At 44.1% G+C, this 14,090-nt stretch overlaps 1 long non-coding RNA gene across 1 annotated transcript in view; it reads left to right on the plus strand.

Moving 5' to 3' along the window:
• The window catches only part of LOC308579895, a 106,695-nt gene extending 93,355 nt beyond the window's left edge, over positions 1 to 13,340 (plus strand). The window contains exons 2-3 of the long non-coding RNA XR_014004608.1: positions 8,606 to 11,201; positions 11,583 to 13,340. This is a non-coding gene — a long non-coding RNA (uncharacterized lncRNA). The remainder of the gene's footprint in view (positions 1 to 8,605; positions 11,202 to 11,582) is intronic.
• Positions 13,341 to 14,090: the final 750 nt, after the last annotated feature.

The raw sequence follows: 14,090 nt of genomic DNA on the forward strand, positions 1-14,090 counted from the left end.
GTTGCGGCGCTCATCTCACTTTATTGGCTGAGGGAGCTGGCGTTTGACTAAGCCGCTTCTGGTGAGACCATAGCAGTGCATGGAAATACCGTTTACCTTCCCACCTATTTATCTACTTGCACTTTGACGTGCTTTCAGACTGCTAGATTGGCAGGAGCTGGGACTGAACAATGGGAGCTCACACCGTCACAGGGATTCGAACTGCCGACCTTCTGATCGGCAAGCCCAAGGCTCAGTGGTTTACACCACAGCGCCACCTGCATCCCTTCACTTTCCCCTAATGTATGCTTGGGTTTGTTTTGAAAACTTTGGTTGATTGAAAAATTCAAATCATTGCGAATTTTGAAGGATGACTCAGTTTAGGTTCTCATATTGTTTCAGAAACGACAAAGTTCATAGATAGGTGTGAACTAAGTTGAATTTCACCTCTATTCCTAACACTTACTGTGAACTTTTTGATGTGGATGCTTGGACTGTTCTATGACTTCACAGTGCTCAAGCCAGGCGATGCATTACCTTGAGTTCTACATATTTTTGGATCCGCTTGGATAGGGGTGCATGAGGATCAAACTTTTCACACACCAGAAGATATTGAACTTGACATGAACTTTCCTTCCAACATCTTCAGCCATGAAGAAGATTGTATTGTATTGTATTGTATTGTATTGTATTGTATTGTATTGTATTGTGCTGTGCTGTGCTGTGCTGTGCTGTGCTGTGCTGTGCTGTGTTGTTGTGTTGTGTTGTGTTGTGTTGTGTTGTGTTGTGTTGTGTTGTGTTGTTGGACCATTCTAAAATGGCACTGGAGTTCTGTTTTTCCACTCCACCCCCTTTAAAAGCAGGTGAATTCAGAACCAAGCTGGAAATATGGTGTGTGTGAGAGAGAGAAATTTCGTTCTGCTGGCTTCACATGAATGCATCGCAAACTTGCAAACAGAATGCCAGGGAAGCGAGTTAACCCAAATGTTTAATCTCCCTAAAGCTGCCCTCAGATATGGTGGAAAGTAAGCTTTGACTTACTAACAGACTCTAAATCTTGCATTGCTATTTCGTAGAGGTAGCTTTGTTCTGTAGCTTGCTTGCTTCCTGGTTGTTCTGTCACCAAAAGGGAGGGAAATAGTTCTGCTGCGCTCAGAACCAAGATTAAGGGGTGCCTTTTTAAAATAAAGCAGCTAAGGGGAGGGGGGCTCTTCAGTTTTAATTGCTGCCAGGGGGATGTTGTACGGTGAAAACTGCCAGAATCGTTTCCTTTCCTGTTTTGTTTTTCTGCCCACACAGTTTTGCAGTTGCCGATAAACAAAATTCCAAGTCCCAGCAAGAGGGTTTCCCCCTCCTCCTGAATCAGAAAAAAAACACCCTGTGCTGAAGAGCGAGCGCATGCTTTGCTGAACTAATAGAAGGAGGTGGAGGAACAGGAGAACTTTGTGACAAGCAGATAGATCTAGATCCACATTATTATTGTTTTTATTCTTGGTCCTTTTGCTGTTTTCTCTGGATAGGGATGTCTTCCTGTCCCGCTGCTTGAGGTGGAATTTGCACATTTACAGCTTGTGCCCTTGTACGGAGGCCAGCTCCAACTCTAGCAGTTTATGCCGCCTCCTCTTATGGCCTGAGGGAATCTCTGTGACTCGGGGGTTAGAGAAGAAGAGCGTGGGGGTTGGAGGCCAGGACTCTTTGACCCTGGAGACCCTGTTGCCTCGCTGCATGTGTGGGCCATTGGCTGAATCATTTAGCCTCACTGTGTGTTTCTGGGAGTTTTCAACTGCTGGGTAACCAAGCTTCCCTCCTTGCCAGAAAGCAGTAACTTGAGGTTTATAAGCCTGATTTTCCCCGATAAAGGATGCTATGTGCTTCTTGGTTCTCTCTCTTCTTTACTCAGCTCAATCCAGATGTAGGTGTGTAAATGTACAAGCACATTCAGCTTGCTGTTTGAAATGGGACGGAGGGAGGTTTGGTCTATAAATCCAATAAAATAATTGTGCGTGGTACCCTTTCATATTGGCCAGGGATGTGGAACCTGTCACCCAGTTCCCCCGGAGAAGGGTTCACATGGAAACATTACTGCCACTGATATTTTTCTAGAAAAAGAGGTGTCGGGACTCACCATGAATGCCTCCCTTGTTCTCCCTCAGGTTACAGACGCTTCAGGTTACAGACGCTTCAGGTTACAGACTCTACTAACCCAGAAATAATACCTCAGGTTAAGAACTTTGCTTCAGGATGAGAACAGAAATTGTGCAGTGGCGACGCAGCAGCAGCGGGAGGCCCCATTAGCTAAAGTGGTGCTTCAGGTTAAGAACAGTTTCAGGTTAAGAACGGACCTCCAGAACGAATTAAGTTCTTAACCCGAGGTACCACTGTAATGGCAATGGCACCCACCTGAGAGGATTGCCGGAACTGAGCTCACTGGGTGACGTTGTGCCAGCTGCTCCATCTCAGCCTGACTTACCTCACATGGTTGTTGTGTGGATATCAATGGGGAGAACCATGTACACCTCCTTGGAGGAGAATGTGGTATACAAACATCAGAAACAAAGCAAACAAATAATTTAGCTGGCTTCAGTTTAGTGCTGCACTGATGTTCCTTGCTAGTTGCGTCTCCCTAAGCGGTTCCCAGAAAGATTCAGAATCTTATGGGCAGCAGCAAGTGGCTCTTGAGACGACTTCCAAGCTTTCTTAACTTACAGTAGGGACAAGGAACCATTTCCCTTTCCTTGCTGCAGTATATTGTGGGCTCTTTTCATGGGAAGGGAAGCAGCATCTACTGCTGTCTCCAAGGCTGGGATACTGGGGATAACAACTCCAAATGGGAGACAGTTGGGGTGAAAAGTTGCCGCAAACAACCTTTCATTTTTTGCAGCAGCGGTAGTGATGGTGGTATGCAGACATTTCCACCCTGGATCTTGGCATCTGCTCACATTTTTTGCTATGACTGTACTTCGTTCCGAGGCAGAAAACGCTTGACTTGTAAAAAACTGGCTAAAGATTTATTACTGCCATCTCTGGAGCAAGGATTTGAAATCCTGACTTCCACAGCGGCATTCCTGCGTCCCTCTTGGAAGCCTGCTTGGCACCTATGTCTGAGCCTCGGTGGGGCATTTCGGGAAAGAGCTTTGATCTCTCCTGGCAACACACTTTCAAACAAGCCGCAGAAGGAGCAACATTACCTGAGAGGGTGAGATAACAGGTAACAGCTTTCTGCGCAGGGCCTGCGATAATTCTGCTCTTTATGGGGCTTTGATTGCAGCAGGATACTTAGGAGCCCAAGGAAACTTCAAAAGCTGCGCACACTGCCATTGCACCACCTTGTGCAAAGAACCCTAAGAGGGGCGGGCGTGTGTATAGAGGCATGTTTATTACTCTCATTGAGAAATATTTGCACTAGCTCAAATACTAAAGCAGGAAGTAACAGTGTTGTTTTCCAGCTTGCAGAGTTAGAAAACAAAAGAAAAGAATGGCTGTGCCAAGATTGGCTTTAAATTTCTCAGCTTCTGCCATTCTTAGGGAAACATGGAGTAAAACAGGCTTATCACTGAATTTGCCATACGAGAACGGAGATAGATACGGGTTCAGCCTTTCTATGCCCAATTACATATGTAAGGTAAAGGTAAGGGGACCCCTGACCATTAGGTCCAGTCGTGACTGACTCTGGGGTTGCGGCGCTCATCTTGCTTTATTGGCCGAGGGAGCCGGTGTTTGTCTGCAGACCGCTTCCAGGTCATGTGGCCAGCATGACTAAGCCGCTTCTGGCAAACCAGAGCAGCGCATGGAAATGCCGTTTCCCTTCCCGCCGGAGCGGTACCTATTTATCTACTTGCACTTTGACGTGCTTTCGAACTGCTAGGTTGGCAGAAGCTGGGACCGAGCAACGGGAGCTCACCCCATCACAGGGATTCGAACTGCTGACCTTCTGGTTGGCAAGTCCTAGGCTCTGTGGTTTAACCCACAGCGCCACCCGTGTCCCAATTAGATATGTACTTAATATGGAATAGGCAGATCCGTGTCTTGTTTTTTCTTAGCCAATTAAAGGTACAGGAGAGCCCAGTTCTCACTGTGAAGGCAGTAAATGCTGGTGGGGAGACTGATCTTTTCATCACTCCTGCACCTCGGTTGGCATAGACACTCCCTGCCGCAGCTGTGGAGCTAGGAGCCATGGAGGGAAAGGTCACCACTGGCACTATTTGGAAATGCTTGTGTAAAGTGACATTAAAAAGCTCAATGAATAAAGCAGTGGTGATAATCCCAGGATGTATCGCTACCCCTCACAGTTATAGGACAGACGTAATTCACTGTTAATAGTTGGGCAGGTTGCTTTGAGCCGCTTCTTCACTGAGACAATTTCATCCTGTCATAACCAGGGGGAGTCCTTCCTCAGGATGAAACTTTTTTTTGGTGAGGTGGTCAGGAATAATGTCTGCACCACTGCCATTTTTTCCACAGTAGCTAGGAATTCCTTTTTTTAAAAAAAAAATCAGCAAAATAAAATCAAAACTGCTAAAGTGACTTTTGAGTCCAGCTGCAATTTAAACGATAATTTCTAGAGCACGGGCACTGAGGAAGGATCCATTTTCCTCAGAGTGAGGCAGAGAGGTGGGTGGGGAGTGGAGAGAGCAAAACTCTCTACCAGTAAGTGACAAGGAAAGTGAAAGGGAGATAGCCCCTTGTCTTGGACCACCTAAGTCAGATCACCAACCAAATGGCAAAAGCAGTGCCGATTTAAAACTAGGACCCAAATAATTTTTCAGCATCTTAAATCCTACCACTGAGGCGTGCAACAAGAAACCAGGTATACTTATAGGCAGACACAACTGTGTCCAAGAGTTAAAGTTTCTGGCCTCTGGCTTCACGCTGGTCAAACATTGCCCAGATGCTGGAAGGTATGTCTTGTTAGCCCCTAAAAGCATAACAGAGCCCGCTTGTTTCGCCTGCGAGGGAGTGTGCGCGACGGTTATTTGTCCAAGCTAATTTCCTTTTTCACCACCACCCATTCCTAATTCAGCTTTCCCTCCCAGAATTAGTTCTACTGAGCACAGTGGCAAAGCAGAACCTCTTCCCTCTGGCCTTCTGTTTATCATCTTCTGTCAAGCGCATGCTGTTTCCAGGCAACGGAAAGGAAGTGCCAACTAGGGCCACGTGGTTGTGGCCAGTCATTTCGTGTTAGCATCCTGGGGCAAAGTCTCATTTATTTCTAATCTAATGTTTCTAGGGGAACGACACAGTCAGCGTGTCCCGTACTCCGTGCCAGTTTAGACAAAACTGCCTCTCTTGGTTTCTACTTTCCTTGGAACTAGTTCTCATAAGGATTGTGTTTACAGTTTCTGGCTGAATATTTATTAAGTTTCGTAATTTTTTATTTATTTTCTTTTTAAAAAAAATACACAGCTTAGTCCGAGATAAACTTTGTTCTTTTCATTTCGTTCTACTGATAAAACGTGCCACTCCAAAACTGCATAACACATTTGGAATAGAGTTTGATACAGATTTAGCCCTACATTTTTCAAGTAGGCTTTTGTTTGGATATGGTGTTTTAAATGGTGGTGGGGGGGAGAGAGGATAGATTCTCGCCCCCAACCCCGCCCACTTCCTCCAGTCTGGCAATTCTCAAGCCACATTTATGGACTCATTCTCACAATCCTGCTACTCTGTGTATCTCCCCCCCCCCCCGCCCCACCCAATGAATGAATAGAGCTTCAGTGCTGCAGCACTAGAGTGCTTTTAATAATGCTGTTTTCGAGGATGTAAGAAAATGAAAAGAATGGAAATGGAAGAATAATTGTTAAGCACATTAGGACATAATCAGTTAGCATTAAAATTAATTCTGCATGATTCATGAATCTGTAAGAGAACAGGGGAGATATAAGGTCACAACTACACCGGTGATTTTTCGGAGGTAAAATGGAGAATTCAGGAGCCTTGATCTGCTTCTTCATGAGGATGTTGTCAATAAGCATCTGTATCTGGGTTTAACAACTAAGTATTTTTTTAAAGAAACTGCCTGCTTTTTAATTTGCTCTTCTATTTCCTTCCCTCATGAGCAGTGTTAGAAACTCAGGCATATAAACTAGGTGCCAAATGGCTTCTTAAACCAGGGTTACAGTTGCCAAAACAGAATGCCTTGTTGCCATTTGGGGGGCCAGGCAGATCAAAAGTTGTATTTTCCAATATGACTTTTTGGTTCCTGAAATTCATTCTGATTGTGCAGAGAAAATAAAACGGATAGAATTCTACAGGATGTGTTGCTTGTGTATGAAAACAGGCCAGATTCAAGGATCCTCAGGCATGCTCCTCCAGATGGTGGAGACATCAGGTGCCATCCTGGTACCCAGGCATCTTCACTTGGTCACAAGTGACTGATAGCCAGGTGCAAAATGCGCCTGGTGCCTGGCGAATTTCGAACACTGCTCATGAATCCAATTTGGTCAAGGAATCACTCCCTCTTGTGAAAATTCTGCCTTTTGTGAGTTAGGGTTGCTCAGAATGAAACTTCTACTGCTTACAAGCTTGTCTGCCGTTATCATACATGATAAGTATTCTGGCATAACAGATGCTCCTATATAATATGTGCTGCTCTGTTTCTCCTAATTAATTAGTCCCAGCTCACTGTGAAATCTAGTTAAAATGTGCTCTATGGATACACTTGCATCTGCCCATTTTCATAAGGGTGTTTCAGTCTCCCTCTACACATTGGCCATGATTTGGATGCTACTTGTGCTTTAGATCCTGGTTTATATTCCTAGTTCCTTAAACCATATTCAGCTTGAGTTTCCCAGTTCAGACCTAACCTAATACAAGCCAGGATCTCAGCACTCAAGCCAGCATGCAATGGCAAGGAGAAGGCCAAGGGTAAAGCTTGTAGCTGTGGTGCTAATCTATGGCATTGTAATACCTGGTTTGAAACCTATGAACCCAACCACTATAGTGACATTACCCATCTGTTTGAATTCAGATTCCTGTAAATGGAAGGTGGTGATTTAAAGGGTGAAAGAAAGTGATGGGAGATTTTCTATTTCCATGTCCCCTCACTTTGAAGTTGCATCTTCCCTTCCAGAATTGGAGCCAGACTGGGGCTGGTGGCTCCAAGGAGGAAAATTACAACTGGGGAAAGGGTTATGCAAGCTCCCTCTGCCTGCTCTTTAAAGCACACAGTTTATAGGAATTAAGAAGCATCTTGCTTCTAACACACCAATTTTGCCACAATCACGTCTAGTTCACTGCGTAGTCTAGGTCACAGGTGGGCTGTCTGCAACCCTAGAGCTACATGGGACCTTCTGCCAAATTTTATCTGGTCCTCAGCCTAATTTCAAAAGCCCTCTGCAAGTGATCAGACCTTTTGGTAAGGAAGAAGTAGAAGACAGATGGATAGCTAGATACATAGAAACATGCAGAGATACATAGATTGATACATAGCTAGATACATAGATATGTTTATTGTTGTTTAGTCATTTAGTCGTGTCCGACTCTTCGTGACCCCATGGACCAGAGCACGCCAGGCACTCCTGTCTTCCACTGCCTCCCGCAGTTTGGTCAAACTCATGCTGGTAGCATCCCCTTCTCCTTGTGCCCTCAATCTTTCTCAACATCAGGGTCTTTTCCAGGGAGTCTTCTCTTCTCATGAGGTGGCCAAACTATTGGAGCCTCAGCTTCAGGATCTGTCCTTCCAGTGAGCACTCAGGGCTGATTTCCATCAGAATGGATAGGTTTGATCTTCTTGCAGTCCATGGGACTCTCAAGAATCTCCTCCAGCACCATAATTCAAAAGCATCAATTCTTCGGCGATCAGCCTTCTTTATGGTCCAGCTCTCACTTCCATACATCACTAATACATAGTTATATGGATACATAAATCAACACATAGATGGATACATAGATACAGATACATAGATGGATACATGGTAACACAGACAGGTAGGTGCATTGATGGATACAATTTTGGAATATAGTGGTACCTCGGTTTACGAACTTAATCTGTTCCTGAAGTCCGTTCTTAAACCAAATCCGTTCTTAAACCGAGGTATACTTTCCCTAATGAGGCTTCCCGCTGCCGGTGCCCTTCCACCATTCGGCTTCCGTTCGTAGACCGAGGTAAAGTTAACAAACTGGAACACTACTTCTGGTTTTGCAGAGTTTGTAAACTGAATAGTTCGTAAACCGGGCTGTTCATAAACTGAGGTACCACTGTACTAAGGTAGCAGAAGGAGGGAGGAAAACAGGGGTGAAAGAAAGAGAAAGGGCTCTGACCTGCCAGTCACTGACTTTGGCCCTGCTCGTAGCCAGAATGCTTCCTCTGACAGATTTTCTCCAACAGATCCCCCTGGATAGAATATACAGCTGTCCATCCCCGATTTCTACGACCATATGTTTGGTGGCTGTTCAATATCAAGCTGAGGTCAGAGTTAGCCCTCCAGAGTCTTGCTATTGAAGTGGATTGTTCGGCTAAAGCAAGAGCCATGCATGTCAAAATGAAACACATATATAATTTATTTCATCTGTCAAATGTTAAGTGCCTTTGTCAATGGGAGAAAGAATGTGTAGTTCTGTTTTTTTTTTAATAGCGCAATGGTTTCCATAGCAAACTGACCATTGCTTCTTATTTCTTTTCCTGTAGGATCACATGTCAAAAGAAGAAGGTAATCAGTGCACAGAGGACGCTGACAGGCCAAGATGCAGAAGACCCAACTGTTTGTGCAGAAAGGACCTCACCTGATGGAGGAAACCTCTTTGGAAATGTCAGGAACGCTTATGCTTATGACTTGTAGTCCACCAGCTGCTAAGATCTGAAACAGATGTCTGGTGAAGAGAGGAGCTCTCATCTCATGATCAGCAGAAGTGGAGTATGGGATCTTCAGCTAGCAGAATGCTAGGCAAAGCTACCTCACCAGTATCTGTACATAATGAAGCAAGTTAACTTTGGTTTGTTTCCCCTGGTTTTACAGTTTCCAGATGTTCCCTCCTTTTCCGCTGTGCCTGTACAGTCACCTCCACCAGAGACCTGAAAACCACTTGGGGAAAGGGAACAGCCATTTGGTCCAAACAGGAGTATATGCCACACACACACCCTATGTTGTTGAAAGATTCAAATATGGCTGTGAATATTCCCAATGGCCTCTGCATCTCTTATGCCTCCTCTTTCATTGCCGATTTAATGATTCAGTGGAAGTTCAGGATGCCCAGATGATCAACGGGAAGATTGGAACAAGAAGATTGTTTTGTTGTTGTTGTCCTGATGTATCAATAAAATCATAATTTTTTTAAAAAAAGAAAATTGGACTATATATACCCAGTGTTGGGGGCCCACAGAATTTAAATCTGTTCCCGGGGAATTAATAGTCAGTTTTACAAATTTTACTGAGAGTTGTCACATGGAAACCCAGGAAATACAAATTGTCATTCTTCTGTCAAAAGGAAATTATAATGTACATATACTTATACCGAAGAGTCCATCTGACATACAAAAGACAGCCTCATGTAAGCATGGATAAGCATGGGAAGTTTTTTATGCTTCGTGTTTTAAATATTTTGTTGGGAGCTGCCCAGAGTGGCTGGGGCATACTAGTTGGATGGGCATCATATAAATAAAATTATTATTATTATTATTATTATTATTACTATTATTATTATTATTATTATTATTTTACTGGAATAAGGTGAGAATGCATTGGAACTGTACCTTTTCTAAGTGAGGTTGTAAGAGAGAGGAAAGTAAATTTCAGCTTGTAAAGAAGCTGAAAGCAGCCTTCTGCAACCCCCATCAGCCTCAGACATTATGGACAGCTGTCAGGCATGAGGGCAGAGGCATTTTTAGGGTAGTTGCACTGGACACCGGCACCACAGGGGGCACTTCAACAGTGATGTTGAACGGAGCACAAAAAGGCTGGGAGACCAAAATCTGCCATTGATGAAGGGAGTCTATTTGGGTTTTTTTATTCAAAGTGTTGATCCTGACCTTTAAAGCCCTAAATGACCTCGGCCCAGTATACCTGAAGGAGTGTCTCCACCCCCATCGTTCTGCCCGGATGCTGAGGTCCAGTGCTGAGGGCCTTCTGGCGGTTCCCTCACTGCGAGAAGCTAATCTACAGGGAACCAGGCAGAGGGCCTTCTCAGTAGTGGCACCTGCCCTGTGGAACGCCCTCCCACCAGATGTCAAAGAAATATACAACTATCAGACTTTTAGAAGACATCTGAAGGCAGCCCTGTTTGGGGAAGCTTTTAATATTTGATGAATCATTGTATTTTAATCTTTTGTTGGAAGCTGCCCAGAGTGGCTGGGGAAACCCAGCCAGATGGGCGGGGTATAAATAATAAATTATTATTATTCATTTAACAAAATGCATTTTGTAGGAAAAACTCTGAGCGGTTTAAATAAAAGATTTAAATTATCAATGTAAAAGCAGGTATTTTAAAATCAACAATAACTAAACAAAGAACTAAAACACCAACCAGCTCAGTTGGTGAGAGCCTGATTGCATCAAGGCTGCAAGAATTTAAAACAACTGGTCAGCAACAACAAAAACACTACAAAGTAAATAAGAGAAAGAGGGGGAGTGATTTCAAAATAAAAATACCATAAAAAGCAAAATACAGACTCGTACCAATGTTAGTCATACCCATAATGACTAGGTCCATTAATATCAGAGGGTCTGCTCTGAATAGTCATTGGATACAGCCCACAGACACATCTGTGTGTCAGGGCAGAGCCCAAAATATCTGTTTAAATTGGTAACTGAGTTATAAAAGGGTGTGAATGCAAAATAATCTCTTGGCTTTATACAGGTTTTCTGACAGATCTCTTGGCTTCTCTCCTGGGTACATGGAAGAGTTTCCTTTGTGGTGGAATTATATGTTTCCCCGTCAAGTGAGTTGACCTGAGCGTTTCATGATTACCAAGAGTTCTGTTGTGGCTTGCTGAGGATTCTGTTAAGGGATCATACAGCTGTTTAGAATGATTATGGGAGGCAAAAGTATGTGTTTTATCGTGCATTTGCCAGTGGCATATTCAAGGGCAAGGTGGGCAACAAGCTATTAGAAATGCTGTCCTATTTCTCCTATGACGCCCTTCTGTGGAAAAGGATCTGAAGTTCCTGGTTGGTGAGCATACACTTTCAAATGCAGAAGGTCCAGTGATGAAAATGTTCCCTTGCAAATGTGTGTTTTCTGTACTACCGAACAGCAAAATACACCAAATCCACACATCTCAAAAGAATGTGGGGTAGTTAATGTGCTCAAAATTGAGTCACTTCTTTATTCATGATACTTTCCTTTAAAAAAGCCAAACCAGAGCTCCATGCAGATGGTTGCTTTTCAAAAACTTGCAGAGCCCTCTCAGTTCGCAGTCCACATGCTTACTTTTCACGGCTCCAGCCGTGATATCTGGTTGTCATGAACTGGCAGGATGATGGAGAAGGCAGAAGAGGATCCCGACGAGGGGTGTAGCTGGGACTGGGACACACTGGGCAAGCGAGGGATGGGGAAGGAAGTACTCACAGGATGGCGGAGGGTGGTGAGGGATGGGCATCAGTGCACAGGAACCAGAGCAGCAGGACCAATCACTAGAGCCACAAATATGGCAGGCTCTGAGGCGTAAGGAGCTGTGGGAGTGATGCTCTAGGAGACTGAGACAGGCAAGGGCCCACAGCCCAGCTCCCTAGCTGGCCAGGTGGGGCTCGCTAGCTTTGGGAAGAGGTATGTGATTCCTCAGCTGGAGTCGACTCAGAACAGGTGAGGGTCACCTGCCTCATCGGGCCAGAGGCTGCAATCAGGCCAAGTATAAAAGGGAAGCAGAGCTGAGGGTCTGTGTCTGCTCAACTGCCCAGGTTGGTGTGGATGTTCCTGGACCTCTACAGGACTGTCCTCTGGGTTTAACTCTGGACTGTATCCTGACTGCTGGACTTCAGACTTGGCTACTTGGATTGACCTTGGACTGCCTGTGGCCAGGGGTTTAGGACGCTGCTCAAAGCAGTTTTAACATACCTCATATAGAGCTTTGAGCCCAACTGTGAAAATGCCAGTCCCAGAAGTATGATCAGCACTTCAGCACATACATGCCACGTTTTGCCTAAATTGATGCTGGTTACTGCTAGATAGTACGCATGGTGATCAATTTATTTCAATATTCAATTTTTGGTTTTGACTATTGCTTACGAAGGTTTAACATGGGAATTAAATTTCAGATTAGTGACATATTCTCAGCAGATTCCCAGCAATATTTGTTAGCATTGTTGTTGCATTCCTTGAAAGAGACTCTTGATAGTCAAGTCTGCTCTTCCCTTTAGGCTGTGAATTTTCCTTAGACTTTCCTCCATCCTGACACATCATCTTAGCTGGACAAAGTCTTTCCTGACCTTTTAATGTATTTTCCTGCTGTGATAGTCCTCTTATGGGTTGCAATCCCCATGTGAATTCCACTATGATCCACTCTAGGCAGGTGGAATAAAAAGTGGAATAAAAGTGGAATAAAAACACTATAATGGAAGTAAACACAGAACAACCTCCACTCACTGTATGCACTACATCTGACTGAAGGTACATGATGCAACCAAAGAGTTCTGGCTTCAAACAGTACTTGGGGATAGAAACTGCCTGTGTGTGATGCCTTGAGTTCTAACATGGAAGAAAGGCGATTAGAAATGTAATAGTTCTGACCAGATGGAGATAATAATTTGTGGTTGCCATTCTGCTCTGCTATCGATGATCGGTACATACAGCAGGGTTACCAGTTCTGCATTACATTATCATGATGTTTTAAGTGATTTGTCCTTTTATGAAATATTGTGCAATTCATTCTGAGAGTTCCTTCCAGGTCAGTATCCGACATCATGTGACACCATTGAACGATGGTTCTTTCAATTGGAAGAGTGTAGATTTCAGAGTTGTTTGAGGCATGCAATATTTTTTTTGATGGACACTTGATCCTTGGTGCACAAAACTCAAGTTTCTGGTACTGCCTGCCACGTTTGCATCACTGCGGTTACCTTTGAACTAACACGAACTCAAGCAGGGCTAATAACCAGCGCTACGTGCATCTTTGCTTTGAGACGAGAGATCACCAATTGTTACAGCGACTCTGGAAGTCTGAGATCCTTTTTCAAAGCCCTTCCTTGCTGTGAGCATGCTTGCATGCACACACAAGCTATACCTGTGTAGACTTGCCCAATATAGCTGGTGTTTTTATTCAGCATCATACCCAACTGAAACGGAGGAAGATTCCTTCAGGGACAGCACTGTATGGTTTGATCTCTTTCCTTCCCTCTTCAATGTCAAGGCCCGCCAACACCCATTGTTCATTGAAGAAGACGGCATCCCTTCCTGTACAGCATGGTAATGAACAATTTCTACAAAGGGAAAGGCTGCAGGCTGCCTGCTCCTCCAGGTTCATCTGCTTGGCAGGACTGCAGGGACTGTAATGGCAGCAGTGTGTGTGTGTGTGTGTGTGTGTGTGTGTGTGTGTGTGTATATATATGAATCAGAGGCATCAGCTGCATGGCAAACACATGCAAGGCGGAAGTTTCCGTTTTTTGAATAATGATTTTTATTAAACCTTCCAAATTATTACACAACTGCAATCATATATATCTTTTTGTTGTTGTTATATATTTTCTTCCTGACTTCCTGTCCCTCCTTCCCTGATGTTTATTTTTATTCCCCCTTAATCAGCTGCATTAAAGCACATTTTCTACCCCCCAATCCATTCTCTATGTCCTTCAGTTGCGCATATCTCAAATCCTGCATATGTTTTCATATAAAAATGATAATTTGATAGGTGGTCCACCAATAGTCTCCATTCTTCTATTAAAAGATCAGTTTGCCCTCTTATTTTAGCACTCAGTTTTGCCATTTCTGCATAGTCCGTCGGTTTCATAAGCCATTCTTCCTTAGTCGGAAGTCTCTTTGTCTTCTCATTCCTGAGCATCTAAAGTTCTAGTTGCAGTTGTTGCATACAGAAAAAGGCTATTCAGCTTTTTGGGAACCTCCATCCCTATTATTCCCCCCCCCCCAAGGCTTTGGGTTTTGGGGTATGGTCAGTTTAAACATCTTTTTCAATTCATTGTATATCATTTCCCATAAACCCTTGGCCTTGCCACAGGTCCCCCACA

Source organism: Podarcis bocagei (assembly GCF_964188305.1).
Source record: "Podarcis bocagei genome assembly, chromosome: 2".
Classification (NCBI taxonomy): Eukaryota; Metazoa; Chordata; class Lepidosauria; order Squamata; family Lacertidae; genus Podarcis; species Podarcis bocagei.